This window comes from Patiria miniata, unplaced genomic scaffold (assembly GCF_015706575.1).
Source record: "Patiria miniata isolate m_02_andy unplaced genomic scaffold, ASM1570657v1 HiC_scaffold_19, whole genome shotgun sequence".
Taxonomy (NCBI): Eukaryota; Metazoa; Echinodermata; class Asteroidea; order Valvatida; family Asterinidae; genus Patiria; species Patiria miniata.
The window spans coordinates 16,143,458-16,165,597 of record NW_024037057.1 but is presented as its reverse complement, the minus strand read 5'-3'; the positions used below and the strand labels follow the sequence as shown (position 1 = coordinate 16,165,597).

The following is a 22,140-nucleotide window of genomic DNA, read 5'->3' as shown; positions in this document are numbered from 1 at the left end:
TCCTAAAATGTTTAACTTCTGAAAATCAATCATTCATTCTCGTCTGAATTTGAGAATCGCTCTGTAACACACGTTTCATTTTCGATACTAGAGCATTCGATTCCATTTCAGTTCAAGCAATAAGGTTTATTGGGCAGCATCTTGCGCTTATGTTTTCGCTTTTAAAGGGGGATTTCAAATATATACCATTCTATTTCAATTTCAGTTTAATGTCATCGGCAATTATTTTTTAAACCAATTAATCAAATTAGCTGTACCTGAAATCAATTTACAAAAATTTGCTTACGTAAATATGCACAGGTAACGTAATTTTTGTATCTCAAAACTGAATGCACATTCATGTACAATGAAAACAATTAAACCTTTCTTTGAATTGAAAAAAGGGATCAAAAACGCGCATTCTAGTTCAGACGAAAATGAATGACCGATTCTTTCACTGATTTCCATCAGTGAATGAATATTTCACGAAATGGGCCGGGATAACCTTTGAAATAACTCATCTGCTATGTATTTTTTTTTTTGTGAGTTATAACTGGGTGTTGTGAATGACTACTGATCAATATAGATTAAAACAGCTGGAAAAGGTTTTTAAAAAATGAAGAAATCTCCTTTTCTTTTGTACACACCGATTGAGGGATTAAAGCTAAAAACCAAAACAAAAAAACCGCTGAAATCAGCTTCAAAGCTGAGATTTCACATCCCTGATCAAAGTCTCTGAATTTTGCTTGAAGCTTTCTTGTCGTTGGTAGGCACTCTTACTCTTAGTGGAGGACCCTGGGGCTTTATGTGATGTAGGCTTGTTCTTTTCTGCTGAAGGTTGGTCTTTACCTCTCACTGTCAAAAAAGTACAACCAAAACAAAAAATAAACACCACTACAATTAAATCAACATGTCAAACTCATGGAGGATAGCATTAGTATGACCACCCTTTTCTATAAGATTTCGACTGTAAAAAAAATCCTGCTTCCCCGCTCAAAAAAAATACAAATAAATAAATGTGATCTGCTCAAGCAGACTAACGTTATTTTACAAATTGCCATAGAGCCTTATTGACATTTTCCCCCATTTGTACTAAATTGTTCACTTCATCGTCGTCGTAGATCAAGTCGTCCGAACTTGATGAATCTCGGGGTTTTCTGTCACCAAAAATGCCGTTGTCTCCTTCAATATGTGTTCTCTTTGTTCCGTTAGGTAGTTGATGCGGAGTTTTAAGCAGGCGCTTAAAACTCATTCACGCAATCGGAGCAGTGGCTACGCCACTTCCTTCACTCAAGAGCATTTTCCGTTGAGATTTCTTGCACACTCACCATGAAACAGGGCTTTCCTTCATTCATAGTTTTACTGCAGTACAGAAAATAAGAGTTTTTCTCCCTTCGATATGAAGTTTAGCAGGACGCTTTTGATGTCGTCAGGAAATTCTTGCGTTTGATGGCTACTTGGCAAACTTGTCAAGGGTCAAGCCCGTCAGTGAGAGAACTTGCTGTTGTAAAGTCCGACAACCCGATTTTTTGTACTTGTCATCAGTGAACAACAGCCGCTTTGGTGGGAACATGTGGGGAGTGCGGACTAAGTGTGCCATGTACTTAACTTGAAGTTCCTGGACAAACTCCGATATAGGCTGCATCTTGTAAATGTCATACATGGCTTCGTTGGAGTTGGATAAATGCATGCTCATTCGTGATCTTTTTCCTTTGAAAACCTCCTCGAACCATTTGCCATAAGAAACGACAGCAGGATGCGTTCATCCTTGTTGTTTGCTGCAAGTTAAGGGTCCAGTTTTGAGAAGCATAGCATAGCGTTAGTCGGGAACGTGGAATTTAGAGAGAGTAGGTGTGGTTGTTCAATGAGGTGATGGGACAGTAAATGAGCATCAGTCGTGGGGACCAAGTCTGTCTCAACCAAAATTAAGCCATTTTAGAGTTAATTTGAATTCTTCTGTTGGATTTTCCTGAACACAATGAAAATGGAGGATTTCCCTTCCGTTTGAACTAAAGGCGCGTCCTTCAACTGATTTCACATTTGACATTTCACATTTAATGAAAAACATTTATTTTTGTCTCTCCACCAACATTTTTTCTCAAAACATTATTTCAACAAAAAAGTTGAGCGTTCTTTCAGCAAAACGAAAAAAAATCACATGCGAATGGTGTGTGAATTGTTTTCGTTTTGCTGAAAGAACGCACACCTTTTAAGTGATCCGTGGACAGAAATTTTAAACGGTGGTTGTTTAAAACTACGTAACTTGAAAAGTACATTTGTGCCAATAAGATCAGTAATTACATAGTACGTCTAGTTGGTACCAAATAATCGAGCTGCTCGTGGACTTATTTCTTTTTTGTAAAAAAAGATAACAGGTCTAACTTTGAGTTGCTAGTTTGGATGAAATTAAAAGAGACCTTTGATTTCCTAAAAATTGATATGAATCATTCACATAGTCTGACCTCTCTTAATGGCTGGTTCTCGTCGGGATTTGTAGAGCATGCGTCTTTGCCTGATCCCGTAAGATGTTTCCTCCAATTGGAATCTTTATCATCTTCAACTGCTATGCTGACATGACGCAAATGACATTTACTCATTCCAAGGCTTAGGGGCTAATAAAAAGAAAAGGACATTAGACAACGTAAATATTAAGTCACAAAGTAGATATACTTACATCAATTTAAAAATAAAAACACGGTTGTTATCAGGCTTTGTTTGAAAATCATTGTATTATATGTGCGTATTTGCGTATTATTAATACGTCCATGCGTACCTAAATCTATGCGTACCTAATTTATTCGACCAGTTGATGGATGTTAAAGCTCAAAGAGCATGCCAAAGTTTGCCAAAGTAAAACATTACAGCCTTAATGAAATTTGGTTTAACCTTGAAGTACACAACTTCTGAGAAAAGAAAACCTGTTCTATTAACCACAAACATTCAAACCAAAAATTAAGGTAGGCCCCGGTCCATTTTCATTAAGATTTTAATTACAAACTGATTTCTTGTTAGACCAACCAATAATATTGATCTTTTTGCCCCACCACTAACATCGTTTATTTTTCCATTTCTTTTTCAGGGTATGCAAATACAGTTAAAAACCGTAAACAAAAAAAACATTACAAATGTATTAAACAATGGGAGCAGATAACAGATAAATCGTGAAAATGGTGATACAAGCACCTACATTCAGCCCCATTTTTCAAGACGGCCGCAAAAATGACCCGCTAAGAACGATTTTTTTTTTAAATACAAATGCTTCTATATGGTCGACTTGGATGATCCTGGTATCAGTATCTATGTTTCCGTCCACATTTATATGCTGATTGTGTTAATTCGATTGAAACAGTTTCAATCGAATTAACACAATATAAATGTGGACGGAAACAATTGTTCTGATTGGTAAAAAAAAATGTTATTCAAACAAACATGCAACAAAACCCATGTACAATGTAGACAGAATTACCAAACATAATGTCCTCGAACTTGCAAGACAGGCACAATGCAGTGGGTATTGATCACATGAGGTGACTAATTCGATTGCTAATATTATTTGCCTTCTATAAACATGGTACACATAGATGCAACTCATGAGACACGGACAGTTTAGACACTTAACGCCCGGTTTAGCAATGTCACACACAGTGTGGAAGCAATGTTTTCGTATAATATTCATGTCAGGGAAGGCTGTGGTCGTGGCTGTCACAAGCAGGTACGAAAGCACATATCGACTTCATCCTGTCCAGGAGGAAATGGCGTAACGGCATTATCAACTCAAACGCGCACAGTACCTTCCCTCCGGTGGGATCAGATCATAGAGTGGTGGTAGCAAAAGGTGCGTCTCAGCCTACAAGCACTGAGAAGGGCAGTCATGAGAAGGGTGAAGTGCGAATGGGGGAAAGCTCAAGGGAAACCAGCGTTCTGCAGGAGAGGTGCGCCATAGAGGCATCCCAATCGGTTCCAGGTACTGACAGAGGAGGGGAAATCTGCAACCGACCGATATGACAAAGCTTGTTAAAGATAACGAGGAGGCCGCGGAGGTCTGCATGGACACGGTCCCCAAGGTGAAGAGGAGGTTGAAGCCTCATCGGATCCTTGTGATGAAAGTGGCCTACAGATCTCTTGTAGCAGACTACAGCCTCACCAATCGAGTGGTGCGACCTAACGCAAACACCAGGGCCAGTATCACTCCAACAGATGGTGTCTTAAAGATCATTGACATTCTGACAGGAGTGCTTCAGGGTGACATCTTGGCCCCTTTGCTCTTTATCATTGTACTCGACTACGCCTACGCCCTGAAGAAGACCATCATCGGTATAGAAGAGCCTCGGTTTCACCATAGTGCCCGCAAGAGCCGGCGGGTGTCTCTTGTGATGATCACTGACATGGACTTTGCAGATGACATCACACTTGTCTCGAATACAGTGGTGCAGGCTCAAGTCCTTTTTGTGAAGAATACCAAGGTGCACGCCTAATAACATCCATGACACAGCTATCTGCACGAGGGATATGCTACAAGTACTTGGATCAGCTCCAGTGAGAAAGACTTCAAGACCCGAAGAAGACAGGCATGGTCAGTGCTCCACATAATGAAAAAGGTGTGGTCATCGGCACTCAGTAAATCAAATGAAAAAGCCACTGTTTGTGTCAACGGTAGAGGCAGTACTTCTGTACGGAGCTGAGATCTGGACCCACACTTCTAAGATGGAGAAGTGTCTGGATGGGTGTTACACCAGGATGCTGCGGTATGGCCCTCAACATCTTGTGGCAGGATCGCATGAGGAATATAGACCTCTACGCTGGCTTGACAAAGGTGATGAAAAAGATCCGGAAATGCCGTCTCGAACTTGCAGGACATTGCGTCCATCACTTGGAGCTGGCCACTAGCCCAATCATTCTCTCAGTCGGAGCCCACATGGGGGCACTGCAACACCTTGGAAAAGAAGTCTATCATTTGTGGACTGCGTAAGAGGTGCGCTCCTGCATGCTGGACTGGACATTGGGCGGGCTCGAGCTGCCGTATGGCCTCGACTTGATTGATTCATGTCAGCTACACAATAGCAGAGCCATAATTATGTTGGTATGCAGAAGAGTTCTGATTAATTTCTACTCTATCCAATTCATTACACAAGAATAAAATAACCTACCTATAGTCATGCAACGGATATAACGGGAAAAAACACAAGGAAATAATTAAATCGACCAAAACTGGGAAATATTTATTTAGAGGGTTGTAGAAGTTGTTGGGCGAAAGAGTTGTTACACCATCAGAAAAATACATCGTGAAACATATGACGAACATCAATATTACAAATACAAGTATCTCAGAAAATCTTTTGCTATTTGTAGTACTTAATTAGAGGGGCAATTGAACCTTAATACATTCTACTAAAATTTAGACTTCATTCACCACACAAGGTGTGAAAAAAGAAAATACACAGACAGCAAAAAAGGCGACACCTTCTCATAAGAGATACGCACATAATTTTATGAACGTTGTGTAAAATAAGGCAATATTTTTATGATACACTTGTTCCTATACCTAAAATTCCCTAAAGCTTGTTCCTTTACCTAAAGTTCCCTAAAGCTACCTAAAGTTTGCAGTACAAAAGCCCAAGTAAGAAGCTTTCTTTTAGTAAAGAATCATTCAAATCACTGGTACTTTTACCAGTTATGGAATTTTGAACATAAAAATAGGTTTAAAATGTTGTAGAAAAAAAAAAAAATCTATATTTATTTTTTATCTATAATAATAGAATGGAAGTTAATAAATAAATGCTACGGGTGTTTTCAAGGCTTTTCAACATGTAGAGGTTAGTGAACAAAACGGAAGTTTAGTCGTACGGTAATTACTGCTGTTACCAAGGCGGCGCGACAGAGAAGAGAAATAGCGGGTCTGGCTGCATAACATTTTCAGAATCGAAAGAAGGGTGAATTCAACACCATTGAGAGAACTTTCAAGTCATGAAAATAAGTTCTTTGAATATTTTTGCTTGTTGAAAAATCAATTTTGACCTTGTGAAAAAAGCGTTAAAAAAAGGTGACAACACAGCTCAGCAATTAAGGCTAGAAAGGGACCGGCTCCGTGCCCTAGGTGAGCAGGTCTATTATTATATAACCAACTTCATTCACACTCCACATACATTTCACAAACATTGTTTTTCTATCTAAATATTTAACAATATTAATTAAACTAAATATGGTCTATCAACTGAACAGTATGAAGTTACGAATCGGAAACAATCTTAAACTATTATATATATACATATATATGTAAATACGTAGTAAAAATATTGTATAGTGTTGGATTATTTTTGCAAGTTAATATTATTTATTTAGACAATTTACAATTTATCTATTCTTATTAAATATTAGCAAATTCCAATGTGACGTGTAACATTTATCACAGATATTTACTCAACAAATCACTGTAAATTACATGCAACTCTTCTCTTGTTTTTAAATGAAATATAATCAATTAAAATCCACAACAAAGGTTTTACATTACATTGACATGTATATATTAAAAACAATTATTTAAAAATTGATTTTGGAATATATGCAAAAAATATGTCAATCTCATTGATTTATATTAATAATTATTAAATCATAATAATATAATTGGTTAAGGAAACCAGACGTAGTTTGATGGGCCAAATAAGAAGGGAAACATGAACATTCATGTAAAAAAAAAATCTGATGTCTTTGTATCTATTGTTAAAACCTACTTGCTGTTCATTATGTAAACTTTATAAAAGTGGAACTTGCACAAATAAAGAATGTATGATCCATAACAATATAAGGGGCATCATACAACATTTGCAAACATTAAAAACTACCAAATTACCATGAAATAGTTACTGAATTGTTAGTGAATGACAGTGCTGAAAAGTGGATTTTTTTTTATCATTTCCAACGACGGTCAGACTACCATCATTGAAAAAAAAACGTGGCTTTTTCAAATATCGCTCCCATTTTACCATTTTCAGGTAGTCTGCATTTTGTTTGCAATTGATTACACACCTGGATCACATAACATTCTGTCCTGGAACCGGACTACAATCACTTTGGCTTTTGGTGATTTCTTATTTATTAAACTCTTAAATTTGAAGTTTTGCACGTTGGTTAAATTTAGACATTTTTGTTGAAACTTCCACATAAAGCTTTAACATATAGTACGGTCATACTAGTGAACCAGATAGGGGAACTATTAGAGGCGATTGTGCCTTTGATGATACCAGCATGGAATTTGACACACGGTTAGAGTATGTCACGAGAACATTATTTGGCTATACTACGGACATGGCAGATTTGTACTTTGGAAACATATAGTTCGAATAACAAGCATTGTTTTTTCGAAGGACAAATTTAGCGATTTCCATCGAGCCAAATATCTTTCTCATGAAATACTGTGTGTGTCAAATTCCATATTTCATCAAGGACACAATCCCATCATATATATTTTTCAAATACTTGTGACGCAAATTAACTCGAGCCAATTACATGGCCTGACTAGACTCGACTAACACTGAGAAGCTGATATGCGAAGGAAGTGGCTACAATTTGGTCGAGCAACAGGCTGGAGAATAGCCCGAGATTGAAAGTGTTGAATTGTTTTTGAATGGAGGAAAACCAGTGGGCCTTGAGAAAAACCCTTCTGGTACAAGAGGAGCAAACCAATGCACAACTCACAATTATGGTCCGAGCCGAGAATCGAACCCAGGACACAGTGGTGATAGCAGTATTGTAGTCAAGTACCAAAATCCCAGTACCAAGTTTTTCAAATTTATTTAGTGCCGAGTAAGAGGCCAAGTCTGAATACACCAAAAGCCACAGAGGTCAAATTTCAGATCCATCAAATTCTACCAGATCCACAATGCAGTGCGCCACCAAAAGTTTGCCACGGAGAGTTAATTTTTCCCAGTGCATTGTGGGAGATGGTCGACAAATTCGTAGTGCGGGTGACATTTGAAATCGTTAGTTTTTCCGGTCAGTGGTTTCGTAAGCGTATGATTTGAGGCTTTGTTTGCCCATTTCTTTTCTTTTTTTTCAATATGGTGTTTTTCGTAAGGCGGCAGAACTCTATGCCCCAATCTATGACATATTAGCTCAAGTTGTCTACCGACACTCATTCAAATGGGCCATGTTTTGTCGACCGTAAACTTGAAAAATGGACTCTCCGTGGCAAACTCTTGGTGGCGCACTGCATTGTGAATCGCCCGAATTAGTAATTACTTACTAATTTGATGGATCTGAAATTTGACCTCTGCCGTTTTCTTGAGTGGTAGTGCTCTGACTGACATGGTCATGGAGCTGAAAAAAAAAAACTAGGTCGGTCAGGTTGGTTGGATTTTTTACTTTCTAGATTGTTGATTATAGAACCGTCAACCTCTAAACTTGCACTTTGACTTTCTCGTCTTCTTTTCCTGGATTGAGTGGACTTGGGTTCTGATGATACTTGGGGTACTGAAGGCATGGCTGGGGATCCAGGGGCCTGTGACACCATGTCCACATCACCATCATCAGCAACCTGATCGGTCAAGCTGTCTAGCAGATTGTTGAGATCAACATCAAGATCATCCACTTATGGCATATTGCTTGAAGTCCTAAATTAAATTAAAGGAACCAAGAAAAAAAACTAATAAACCAATCATCATAAGCCACTCTATTATTTGAACAATTAAGGATAATTCATCAGCATCATCGATCACTACCCATACCAATGTTACATTAATGTAAAGTTGGGGAAATTGACCTGAAAGCCAATGGTGATGACACTAGTAGTTGTTTCACTACTGTGTTTTTATGCATATCAGCTGATTATACGTCGGTGAAGGGAAAACCTAATTTGATTTACATCACCCCGACGCAAAATTCCATCTTATAAGCTGATTGCTATCCACTGTAAATGTTGTTGTCCGAGGAATTCAGGTAACCATTGAAACTGTCAGTACATGTAGTTCCACCCACAGCCTCACTAAGCCCCAAGGCGGACGGGTAAGTGTTCTTATGAGAGTATACAGGGTAGCACAGAAAGAGAGATGGTTATATAGGGTAGCACAGAAAAAGAGGAAACCCACTTTTGACAGCATTTTTCACCTACTTGTTGAGTATATTTCAAAAATTCAATTTAATGTTATTAAAATATTGATCTGTACACACAAATGATAAATGATTGCTCATTGTCTTTGAGATATGGTAGTTTAAACATTTCATCCAGGGACCTGTTTGTCCACGGAGGACTTGATTCTCTAGAGCTCTAGAGCTTGATTTTAAGCCAAAAGCACAATTTACATACAACATGGACAACAGGGATTTTGGTGATTTGTATTCAAATAAGCATTATAACATTATTCTTGCGATTTGTTTTAAAGATATTTTTACCATGCATGATTGAAGAACTATACTTCCGGACATTATAAAACAAAAAAAGTTCAAATAAGTTAAATGGGTTAAAATTCTTGTCAAAAGTGGGTTTCCTTCTTATTGCACCATCCTGTATAATATTTCTAAAACTAAATGAATCATAATTTGCATTTCAACTTACTCTCGATGTTTGAGGTGTGGGTTAAGGAAGCCCAGAGTGTCAGCACATTTATTTTTCTTAACCCTCTTTGCTGCATCACCACTTTTACTGACTAATTTCTTCTTGTAGTTGTGGTAGGCATCTCTGATATTTCGCCAACTTTTCCGTGCAGATTCGCCTGTGAATGAAAAAGGAAAAAAAAATGTAGAAGTTAGTGAACAAAAGGATAATGAAGTTTTAGTCCAACAACCACACAGAAAAATCTGAAGGCTAAAGCTACTCAATGTTCTGTAGTCCGGTCAATTTAGAACAAAACAGGGCCTGACCTAGAACAAATTGCAATAGAACTGATTTTAATGCTATCATGCTACAGAAATATCACTATTTATTATACTGAAAATCTAATTTCATCAAAGGAGTGGAAAAGTGCTTTTATTCACTTTTTGCTGCTAATTTTTCATCATATGTGAACAGTCGTACGGAGGGACGTCATGTTTTCTTTTGCGTCCGTTACACGTCAGAAAATCCATTCACATCACGTATGAGACTTTGCGAGACACGACTGATCACAGCAGACGACTTTCATATGTCCACCAATTATAAAAATTTATGGTCATTTACACTGCCGCCACATAATATAGGATATTTTCTAGAAAACATCAACACATTTCAGATTTTTTTTTGCACGAATTATTTATTGGTTAAAATAAATCACTTTGTGCTCAATAAACCATTTGTTTCAGGGAAAATCTTTGCATAAACAGGTCTACTTGAAACAAGTCCGGGTAGGCCGGGGAGGGGGAGGGGTGGGGGGTGGTTGTGGACCATGCCATTGAGATAATTTTTTTTAAAAAGTAATAACAACGTAAGGTCGGTTCCTTCCAAAGAATCATTTCGTCGGGACTCAAGTATGCTTTTCTGGAGTAGTGTATTTCACTCTTGACAGTACAATCAATGTTTCATACCTCGATCAGGATCTTCACAATTTAGCTGTTTAAATTACAAAATGTACTTATAAAAAATGTGTGACGTTCATGCAAAGCTCATGTACAGAACGACATCTGTTTCTCATCAACCTCATAGTCATAGACATTTTTGTTTGAACTGTAATCAAATTGTTTTGAGATGTTTTGTTTCATATTTTCATGTACTAACAAATGCACTGTAAGCATCAAAACTCGAGCCCTTACTTCCTGAATGTTCTTAACAAATCCAACAAATCATTTTCAGGTGCTCAATCAATAATCTTTAAATAAAGATTTTTCGCTTCACTTTCAAAATGGTTCATGCATGCACTGACCAACTGTTTTTAGTCTATGTATGATCAAACATGATTTTCAGACATCCCTTTTTGCAAATAATCGTATCTTGTCTGTGGACTTACAAAAATTGCGTACTGTAGGTGGAAAATCATCCACTCTATCCGAAATACCCTGAATAAAATTATGACTTGAAACAGACATAATTACCCCCGTCAAATGTAGAATTTGGAACCACGTTATCTAAAAAAAAAATGCTTGAAAAACACCCTTCCACTCCATAGAAACAATCAGATTTTTTACAAGTTGTTTGTGTATTTATTTGAAGTTGTTTGACGCTTGAATGGTTTCTACTGCAATTTGTTCTAGGTCTTAACTTAAATTGACCTGACTATGGGCTCCGTGCACAAGTACCCCCTAAACGGTAAGAAAAAGAGAGTTGGGGGAGACCACCGGATTTACCAGTGCAGTACACGTACGCCGTCCCCACAGCGCCGTCCAACTGCCTCTCAAAAATGGTTTGAAAAAACGCCCTCTTGTTCGGGGGAATTTGTATAAATATTTATGTACATGTAAAAGGGGGAGTATACGACCACATAAGGAAAACTGGTACATATGTACTGCCTAGTCATACTAGTGAAAATGAGAGAGTGAGATCTTAAAATATAGTTCATGGCATTTGAAAATGGGGTGGGTAGGTAGGTAGGGATTTTTTTGGGTCCATATTTGTGTGTTTGTATGATGATATAAGGGCGGCGAGGGAAAAAGGCAGAAATTGATTGTTTTGGGTGTTTTTTTCTCCTCATTTTTCTAATCAAATAATTTTGGTAGGGCTGTGAGAATTGGGTTGGTAGTGAATTCGGAAGCAGAACTATTTTTTGGCCTGAACTTCAATTACTCATGACATGATCATGTACAGTTTACTACATTTGCAGCTTAGAAATAGTATTAAATCGTAGTCAGACCCAAGGTGTTTGCTTAGTAATAATCGGTTGGATTCTGCCTCCGGTTGACTATACCCCCACTTACTGGTAAACAGATAGTAAAGGGGAGAATTCATCCAGACATGGAAAACCAGCATAGCCTAGTGTAACTGAGAGAGTGTGTTATCCAGGTATGACCATGCACATATTTTGTTTGCAACATATATTATATAATCAACCCTAGTCTCAAGGTTTGTTCTTATAAATAGCAAGTGGTCCCCGCCGCGTCGAAACTACCACCTCTTACTACCAGGGGTGTGAGTGACCACTGATAAAAATAGCTGAAAACAGCTGAAAAAAGGTGTAAAACAGCTGAACTTTGGAAATCTCATATACTTTTGTACACAGCAAGTGAGGGAAAAAGCTGAAATAAAGCTGAAATCCAAAACAAAAAAAAGCTGAAATCAGCTTTAAAGCTGAGATTTCACACCCCTGACTACTTAACAAAAATGAAAAATATTTCAAATTCAAGGCTAGCTTGAGTAACTCCAGCTCCAATGCTCATCAGGAATTTGACACATAGAGCTGGAGCTAAAACTTTGTGTAGGTCTATACTACAGAGAGTCCCCCCAAAAAGATTAATCTTGTTAACATTTTTTGCAGAAATGATTTACAATGTACACTACAGATCTCTGTACAAGCTGTATTTTTCATCATACCTCTACATAACCAATTTAGCATGGCGTTGTAGCCTAACTAGTCATGTTAGTAGTACTAGGCCTAGCTAGTATAGTAATTAAGTATTATTTTTTGGCAACTTGACATGATGGCACCATGGTCATCACACACTGTGCAAACATGTATATGATGTAGGCTAGCTACGCGTATGCGGTACACCTCATAATTCCCTTGCTTGAATGAAGAATAAAATCAATAATACAAAACACCATAAAATGCTTACCAATTGCGATTTATTTTCTTGTTTCGTGTTCATTATCACGTTCGTTGTCGCTGCAGTGTGACCTGGCCTAAATGCAATATCCGATTTTCTGCTCGTAGAAATTTGGTTTGGTTGTAAACGCTCTTTCCAATTTTCTGCTAGTACAAAAACACAAATTTTTGGAGGGCGCCCTTCATGCGAACGAATATTAGACCAATTTCTTTACTTACAGTTGATTAAAAGCTTATCGCTAAGATGCTGGCTGATTGCTTAAAACAGTATCTTAATGATTCTTATTCACTCTGATTAATCATGTTTTCTCAAGGGAAGGCTGTTACAACTGATAATGTAGTAACCAATGGATAATGTATCACCGACCGATAATGTATCACAAATTGACTAATATTGTATCACTAACCGATAATGTAGCAAAAATTGACAGATAGTGAAGTAAAATTAGTATCCGCTAACGTATCACGTGTCGACGGATAATGTAATTACCAAACAAATGTATCCGATAATGTATCACCAAAAAACGGATACTGTATTAACCGATAACGTATCAAAATCAACCAATAATGTATCAGTCTGGGAAAAGGTATATAAAAATGTTTGTTTATGTCCTATTGTTTGCACGGGCTAAATCATTGTTGCACTCACAAAATGCAAACAAATATCAAAGGAAAAACAACAATACGTTGTTTACTGTCTTTTTAATCAGGGGCGGATCCAGGAAGATTTTTAGGGGGGTTTCATTTTATTTATCAGCAAATCAGTGCTGAAATGAAGACAGTTTTTTTCTCCGGACACTTGGCCTTTCCGTAAAATCCAAAAGTGGGGGGGGGGGGGGGGGGGGGGGGGGGGGGGGGGGAGGACCTGCTGGTACCATTCTTCCAAGGGGGTCGTTGCTCAAATCCGATGATCATGAACACTAGATAGCAAATAGTGTATAAGTACCCTCCTGCTCCCACTGGCTGCGCCTCCGTGTTAGAATGTTGCGGACAACGAGCATTGAGGTAATGGCCTGTTTTGGCAACCAGCCGAAACAGTCTTTGTTTTCGTTAAGATTTTTTTTTTTTCTTTTTTTTGGGGCTGTTTTGGCGAACGGCCGAAACAGCCTTTGTTTTCGTTCAGATTTTTTTTTTTTGAAAGTCATGTTTGCCCATAGCATTTGTACACGTAATGTGCCCCGAACATTGACGTCATCATGACGTCATCATGAGTCACGTGACATCACATTATATGCGATTTTTCTGTTGTGACCATTTTCTAGCAGAATTCGGCTAGATCTGACAGATTGAGCTATATCTCCAGAGCTACAAATCCGATTGTGTTGAAAGTTGGTATGTACCTAGACCGGGATGTCTTATACATATAGAAATTAACTTGACGTCATGATGACGTCATCACGTGACCCATGATATAAAATCAACCGTGAGAGACCTGAATTTGACGTTTGCGGGAATCGATAGAATAATCCAGGTTCTTCATTTTTTTTTAGATTATGGGCAAAATCACGTGACCCTTCCTTCCGGTTGAAACCGGAAGAGCCTTGTTATTTAAAATTGGTGAAAGATGTGAACTTGCTTTCAACAATGTACAGTATGCTATGGCTAAGTTGTTATTTACAAACAAAAATACATTTATAGATGAAAATTGATGTGACCTCATCATGACGTCATCTACACTACATGTACACATCCTTCCTGGATGGAACTTAATATTGAAACTTTACATGTCATATGTCACAAAAAGTTACCGAAACAGCCCTGTGTTTGTCCACAAACATAAATCTAGTTTTTTGGGGCTTTTTCGCAAGTTTGCGAAAAAGCCTTTCTATTTATGCTGGCTTTTCTTTCTTCTTTTTGTCGCCAAAACCCCATAGACTTTGTACACGTTTTTTCTGTACACCACTTTTGGCATTAATCTTTGTTGTACGTCATTTAAAGTCAGCATAGGCATAGTCCTTATAGCATAGTTATGTCCCAAAGAGTGACGTCATGATGGGCTACGTGACGTCATGATGGGCCACGTGACGTCATCACAAACGTGCATATTTTGAAGTCCTATATCTACAGAACTGTCCGATAGGGTTGAAACTCGGTATAAAGGTAGACCAGGATGTGTTATAGGTAAAAAATGAGGTGACGTCATGATGACGTCATCATGTGATTTTATATGAATATTTGAATTTTTGGACCTTTTAGCTATATCTCACAAACGCAATATGCAAAATTCAAAATTCTTTTTGTATTTGGTTTGTTAGGTAATAGGTACATGTAAGTTGCACAAATTTCGAAAAATGTGTGACGTCATCATGAGGTCATCAGAAATGCGATTTTTCAAAACACATATAAGGAAAGGTCCAATTGTCATGAAACTTGGTGGGTAGGCAGATAATGGTACTAGTATGCAAAGTTCGAAGTGACGTCACGATGACGATTTTTTATGATTTTTTAAATATTTATCATTTTATTCTGCTTTCAAAATTGCACACTTTCTGTCATCAGATTGACTTAAACTTGATTCAAACCAAGACCACAATGACAAAATGTGCATTGAGAAGGGTTTTCAAGATGACGTCATTGCAGGGCATGTGGTGTTATGTGATAAAATTATATTTTAAGAAATATTCTAAGCATTTTGAACAACCTTTCACTGCTTGAAGCACTCTGAAAAGTGACTGCAAAAGGACCAACAAAACATAACAATTTTTAAAATGCGAAAAAGCTTTTAAATGTGCATATTTTCAAGGCCAATTTCTACAGAACTACAGGTCTGATTGGGTTGAATCTTGGTATGAACCTAAACCGGAATTTGTTGAAGATGAAAATGTAAACTTGTGACGTCATAATGACGTCATCACGTGACATGTGACGTCATAGTAAATGTGCATATTTTGAAGGCCAATATCTACAGAACCAGTGGTCCGATTGGGTTGAAAGTTGGTATGTACCTAGACCGGGGCTGTGTTATAGATAAAAATTGAAGTGATGTCATGATGACGTCATAATGGGTTACGTGACGTCTCATTAAAGATTAATAGAATTGATCTTTAAAAATCAATATAATATCAACCATGAGAGACCCGAACATAATTTTTGTGGGATATGATAGAATTATCGAGGGTCTTCATTTTTTTCATACTATGTGCAAAATCACGTGACCCTTTCTTCCGGTTGAAACCGGAAGTGCCTTGTAATTTAAAATTGGTGAAAGATGTGAACTTGCTTTTAACGATGTATGCTCTGGAGAAGTTGTTCTTTACCATAATATTATAGTTATAGATGAAACTTGATGTGACGTCATCATGACGTCATCACGTGACATGTGACGTCACAATTCAAAGCCCTATGAGAATATAATCACATATTATATGCCACCATTTATTATAAATAGAACTACGGTACACACCCTTCCTTGATAGAAAATACATGTGTATACTTGAAACTTTACATGTCACACGTCACAAAAAAATTACCGAAACAGCCCTGTGTTTGTCCACAAACATAAATCTAGTTTTTCTTCTTTTTTTTTCTTTTTCAGCCCAAGCATATAGCATTTGTACACGTTTTTTTGTTACTGGCAGTTTGGGCACTAAAATCAATCGGATTGCCTTTATACCTGGCACACACTTAGACCACCATCCACAGATGTGTGCCGAACATTGATGTCATCATGAAATCCTCGCGAGTCCCATGACGTCACAATATAGGTGCATATTTTGAAGGCCCATATCTCCATAATGACGGGTCCGACTGAGTTGAACCTTGGTACGTACCTAAACCGGGATGTGTTATAGATGAAAATTTAAGTGACATCATGATGACATCATTACGTGACAAGTGATGTCATATTAAAAGTGCATACTTCGAAGGCCTATATCTACAGAACAACAGGTCCGATTGGGTTGAAAGTTGGTATGTACCTAGACTGTGATGTATAACTGATAAAAGCAAAAGTTAAAGCAGTGCTCACCGGGAATTATTCTGGCTGAATTTTCAGCCGAGCTGGGCCTTCATCGGAGCTATGACTGTTTACATGCAGAAAAATCCACATTCAAAGCGCCTGGCGTGAGCGTTCCAAGCTTGTAGATGATGCGTTGTTCCATCTCCAAGCGCTGGGCGTTCCATGTTGTCATGTTTAGGACACACACGCGCATGTCGTCCCACGTATGTGGTGGCTTGGAGAAGTGGCGCGCCACAGGGTGTCCGGGGAGATTGAGTCGGACACTTTGAAGGTGCTCAGAATATCGGTCAGCCAAACGACGCTTCGTTTCGCCGATGTAGTGGACACCGCATAGTTGGCAGGATATACGATACACAAGGTTAGTGGATACGCAAGTGAATTGTCCCCTGGGTGTATAACTGCCTTTGGGACCGTCGATTGGGGGTGGATTGTGGATGGACCTGCACGTATTACTGCGTGGGCGATTGCAAGCTGTGGTGCTGGTGTTGATGTCGTTAACATCGGAGACTGGTAAGAGCATTGATCGGATTAAAGTCTGTCCAATGAACCGGTCACGTCTGAAAGCAACGAGGGGAGTTGAGTCGTTGTTGAAGATGTGGCTGGTCAAAGGATCAACTTGTAGCGTGCGGAACTTTTCAGGAAGATAGCACGAACCCGCAGGTTAAACGGGTGGTAGGAGAGGACCAAAGGGATGCGCTTGTCTGCATCCTTAGCTGATGGAGTACCGTAAGTGCTTTCTTGCGGGTAATGGCAGAAACTCGACGCAAGGCCTTTGATATGATGCCCCTGGGGTACCCTCTGTCCATGAAAAATGTGACCATCGTAGAAGCTTGTTGCCTGAAATCGTTGTCATTGCTACAATTGCGTCGTAGTCTGAGGAGCTGTAAGGAATAGAATCCTTAAAAGACTGTGGATGGGAGGAGTCGTATTGCAGATAGCTGTGGGAGTCAGTTGGCTTGTAGAACATGGAGTTTACCAACCGTTCACCATCAATCCGAAGTTGAATGTGGAGGAAGGAGAGTGTGGTCTCTGATACCTCCGAGGTGAATTGCAGGGCAGGATGATATTTGCCGACAAATTCAATGAAGATGTTCAGTTCCTCCCTTGTGGATGATATTACACCAACTATGTCATCTATGTACCTTCTGTAGAGCAGAGGCAATGGGCTAGTGTAGTCTTTGAACAGGTTAGCTTCGACATACCCGACGAAAAGGCAGGTGTAACTTGGCCCCATGCGCGTACCCATAGCGACTCCACTTTGCTGTGCATAGTGTCTGTTGTTGAAGGTGAAGTTGTTGAGCTTCAGAACTAGTTCTACCAATTTGTTGTTCCAAGAATTAAAGGGCAAGAGTGCACTTCATTTTTTGTAATACCGGAATTCATCAATGGAATTTACTTCCAAACAGCATCAAATGTTCCAACAATCTTCCTCATTTTAAAAGGGCAGTGAAAACACATCTCTGTTCGCATTAATTTTGTTTTTTAAGCAGCTGAGATTTTTGTGATTTCTGTGATTTTTTCTTTAAATTATTTTTCTGTTGCTAGATCCAGTGAATTTTTTTGGAACTTTTTGTATTTGTACTTGTACTTGCATGTGTGTTTTTAAGGACCCCGATGGAATTAAGCCGTCTTATAAACAGCTTTTTGGGTTATCCTTGGCTTTGTATTTACATGAAATACGTTTGTTTTTTATACCATTGTATGTTTGTTTGTTTTTGCCAAAATAAATAAATAAAATAAAAAAGTTCTGCAAGATGGACGAGTGTCGTAGATGATGGCATGGGGTTCGGCCGTCGCTTGAGGAAGTATTGCAAGGCTACCAAACCGTCCGCGTGGGGGATGGAGGTATAGAGAGACTTCACATCCATAGTGAAAAGGTGCTTGTTGGCAGAGGGCACAAATCTGAAATCTTCAAACAGCCGGAGAGCATAATTGATAGAATAATCCAGGGTCTTCATTTTAGATATTATGTGCAAACTCATGGACCCTTCCTTCCGGTTGAAACCGGAAGTGCCTTGTAATTTAAAATTGGTGAAGGGTGTATGCTCTGGCTAAGTTGTTATTTCCAAATAAATTATATTTATAGATGGAAATTGATGCGACGTCATCACGTGACTTGTGACATCATAATTCAAAGCCCTATGAGAATGAAATACATATATGACACCATTTATTAAAAACAGAACTACACATCCTTCCTGGATAGAACTAGTTGAAACTTTACATGTCACATGTCACAAAAAGTTACCGAAACAGCCCTGTGTTTGTCCACAAACATAAGTCAAACATAAATCAGGCGCGGATCCAGAGGAAGGGGGAGGGGTCCACCCCCCCCCCAGCTACAACTCATTTTATTTCCATAGAAATATACATAACAAGTAATGTGAAACTCCTCCCGCTCTGACACCCCAAATAATTATACTGGTAATAATGTTCTTAATTTTTTAAAGTAAATTTAATGTGCAATTTACCGACTTTCGCTGACATCGTGTAACCGACTTTTCATAAACATTTTGCATTGCAAAGACTTGACTTTTTCGTCCCATGCAAGTGATGTATTTGATAACAGTCCTGTATGATCTTCGACAGAATCTAGTCATAATGCCAATATGTGTTGAGATTTGGAATTTGCTAAAGGAATTACGGATCGCTAAAACTACTAAGCAGGGATATCGTGGAGGTGCAAAGCAACAACGACCCATACAGACTATTCTGAGACAAAGGAAGGCCGCCATTACACCCTTTGGCATTCGCTCAACCTGTTCCATAAATCTTGTTCCCGTACGAAAGGCAGAAACAATCTTTGCTATTATGTAATCCCTGCTCACTAAACAATAGAAACGACGAGCTGAGCGCAATCTTAGACAACAACAACGTGGAAGTTTCCGCAATAACAGAGACATGGTTCACTGCCGACCAGCAAGTTGACCTGAATAAAATACATGGCTACAACCTTTTTTCCAGACCACAACAAGATCGACGCAGTGGGGACGTGGCATCATACGCCGGAGAGAATATGAATGGCAGGTTGCTCGATGATGTCAACGTTCCAGAACCATCAAAACACTGTGGGTGTCTGGCGTCTCACCTTCCACGAGATGCCTGCAAAATCATTATCGGTGTGATATATTATCCTCCTCGAAGTCCAATTGCACCGAAACTGATCGACCATATGAGCTCCACTATAGACAACATACTGTCCCAACAACCTGACACGGGAGTTTTTATTATGGGCGATTTAAACCGTCTTGAGACCGACAACATGTTTTCAAGAACATCTGCACAGGTTGTAGATCGACCGACACGCTGTGACGCCATCTTGGACAAAGTTTGCACTAACGTGTCGTAGGAATACCACCCTGCCGTGATCTTACCGCCCACCGGCCTGAGCAACCACGACTGTGTTCTCCTGCTACCAAAGGCCCCCAAAAAACTCCACCTCGCAGTATCTACATGTATGCGAGACAGTAACATACGCAAGTATGGATACTGGATCTCCAATCACAGGTGGCCAGAAGTGTACGAAGCTCCCAACACCAAAACCAAATGTTCTGCCTTCTACGGAACTATCCAACAATCCATTGATCTGTACTTCCCACTGTGAGATGCCAAGTCACATCAGCGCAAAAAACAGTGGATGACCCCACAAATTAAGTCACTCATCGCTCAGAGGCAGAAAGCTTTCAGCAAGAAGCACAGACTCCTTTGGCATCAGCTGGAGAACAAGGTGATTAGAACAATTCGCACTGCAAAGAAAACTACCTCCGTCAATAGAGTGCAACACTGGAAGAAAACATCTCCAGCTGAATGGTACAGGCACATTCATGTGATGTCTGGCCAAACTTCTGGTACAAACAACATCTTTGTCCCTGACGTCGATCATCAGAACTACAAGGCAATAGCGAACGCCATCTGCAGTCAATTTGCTACTGTTGAGGGGAATATTCCTCCTCCCGACAGGGCTTCCCTACCTTCATATCTACCCGCACAGCAACTTTTTTGAGTCCAGCCCTACGAAGTCTGCTCTCAACTAAGACATCTTAAACAGAGGAAGTCTTGTGGACCAGATGGGATTTCAGCGAGGTTCATTAAACTGTATTCACATGAACGCTCAACGCCACTCTGCCATATCATTAACACCCCACTTCACGACAAAGTAGTACCGGCAGAAAGGAAACGAGCACACGTTGTCGCTGTTCCTAAATCCACACCCGCTTCACTTGATAATCTACGTCCCATCGCGCTGACTGACCACTTCGCTAAAACCACGGAACACTTCAAACCGTAGCTCACGAAACACAACGCTTCATGGGAAACCAGTTGGACAAGAAACAGTTCGGGAATCTTCGCGGAGTTTCGACCATGCACTGCCTTTTGGATTTCATGAACACCTTGCACAGTCATGTTTTTATTTCAATGACAGTTTTATGTAACTCGTTGAGTCTTAATTTTTTATACATATCTTATTGCAATCTTGTGATGAGATATTTCTATGGTTCATGTAATTCAATATCTTAATCAGCATTCACAGAGTTTAATGTTTTTTACAGTGTTTTTTCCTCTTTAGCAGTATGCATTTTACCAACAATGATTCATCTTGAATTTGATCCCTGTAAATCTGCCTGGTGCAGTAACACATTTTAATCTTCCCATGATTTTGTTTAACTTTCAGACTAATGGATCTAAAAACGTTTCCAGCTGTAACTTTCTCAGAAGTCCAAATAAGATCTGCTGGCCTGTGCATGATTGACAGACCTTCAATTAAACTGCTCGTGTTAATGTAAGCTTTTACATGTTCATGTACTGGTATGTCAATTTTTTTTCCAGCAATTCATGACTGTATACTTTTGGTTCAGTAAAATTAGCTGTCCTGTCCCACTTGAGATCATTCCCTGATAATATACATGTACCTTTATCATGCTGTCACCATTTTAGTCATGTTTCCTGTATCCAATAACAATATTGAATGATAACGTGTTTTTGCGCAAAAAGGAATCAGACTATTTTTTTTCCCAGCCTCGCTTTGGTTACGTTGATTTGAATGGGAAAAATCCAAATGGCCGCAACATGATATTGGTCCAATGGATAACTTTAGCTTCACTCTCATCAAAATATTAACCCTGGCACATGGACCTCATTACACAGCTGATAATGCATTTTGAAATTTATCCAACACATTAAGTTGCTATACTTACGTTGGCAGATCTTGTCTTTAACATATCGTTTCTATTTCCTTTTTTAAAGGGGTTTCCGTGCATCAAGTACACTTGGCATGTTTGGCTCGACCTTCACATCCAGTCACATTCTGAAATCACAAAAACAAAAATCCGTTGATGATAGCTCTAAAATGGAATGGGATCAGAAGACATGCTATGTGGGTGTCATTTTAGCTGTTGAGGTTGGCAACTTATGTGTGCATGTAACATTGGCCAACGGACATGTACATTTGTACATACGTATGTATGTAGGATGTGCAAAACAATCATTATCAATTCTGAGTAACATAGCTATCAGATAGAATTTTGCCATACTGCCAGTTGTAGC

At 38.9% G+C, this 22,140-nt stretch overlaps 1 long non-coding RNA gene across 1 annotated transcript; it reads right to left on the bottom strand.

Annotated features, from left to right (window-relative positions):
* Positions 1 to 525: 525 nt before the first annotated feature.
* Positions 526 to 21,898, bottom strand: LOC119725916. The gene is made up of 5 exons (XR_005270758.1): positions 21,792 to 21,898; positions 9,527 to 9,683; positions 8,219 to 8,585; positions 2,442 to 2,591; positions 526 to 834 (listed from the first exon to the last, which is right to left on the bottom strand). It is a non-coding gene; the product is annotated as an uncharacterized LOC119725916 (long non-coding RNA).
* Between the last annotated feature and the right edge of the window lie 242 nt (positions 21,899 to 22,140).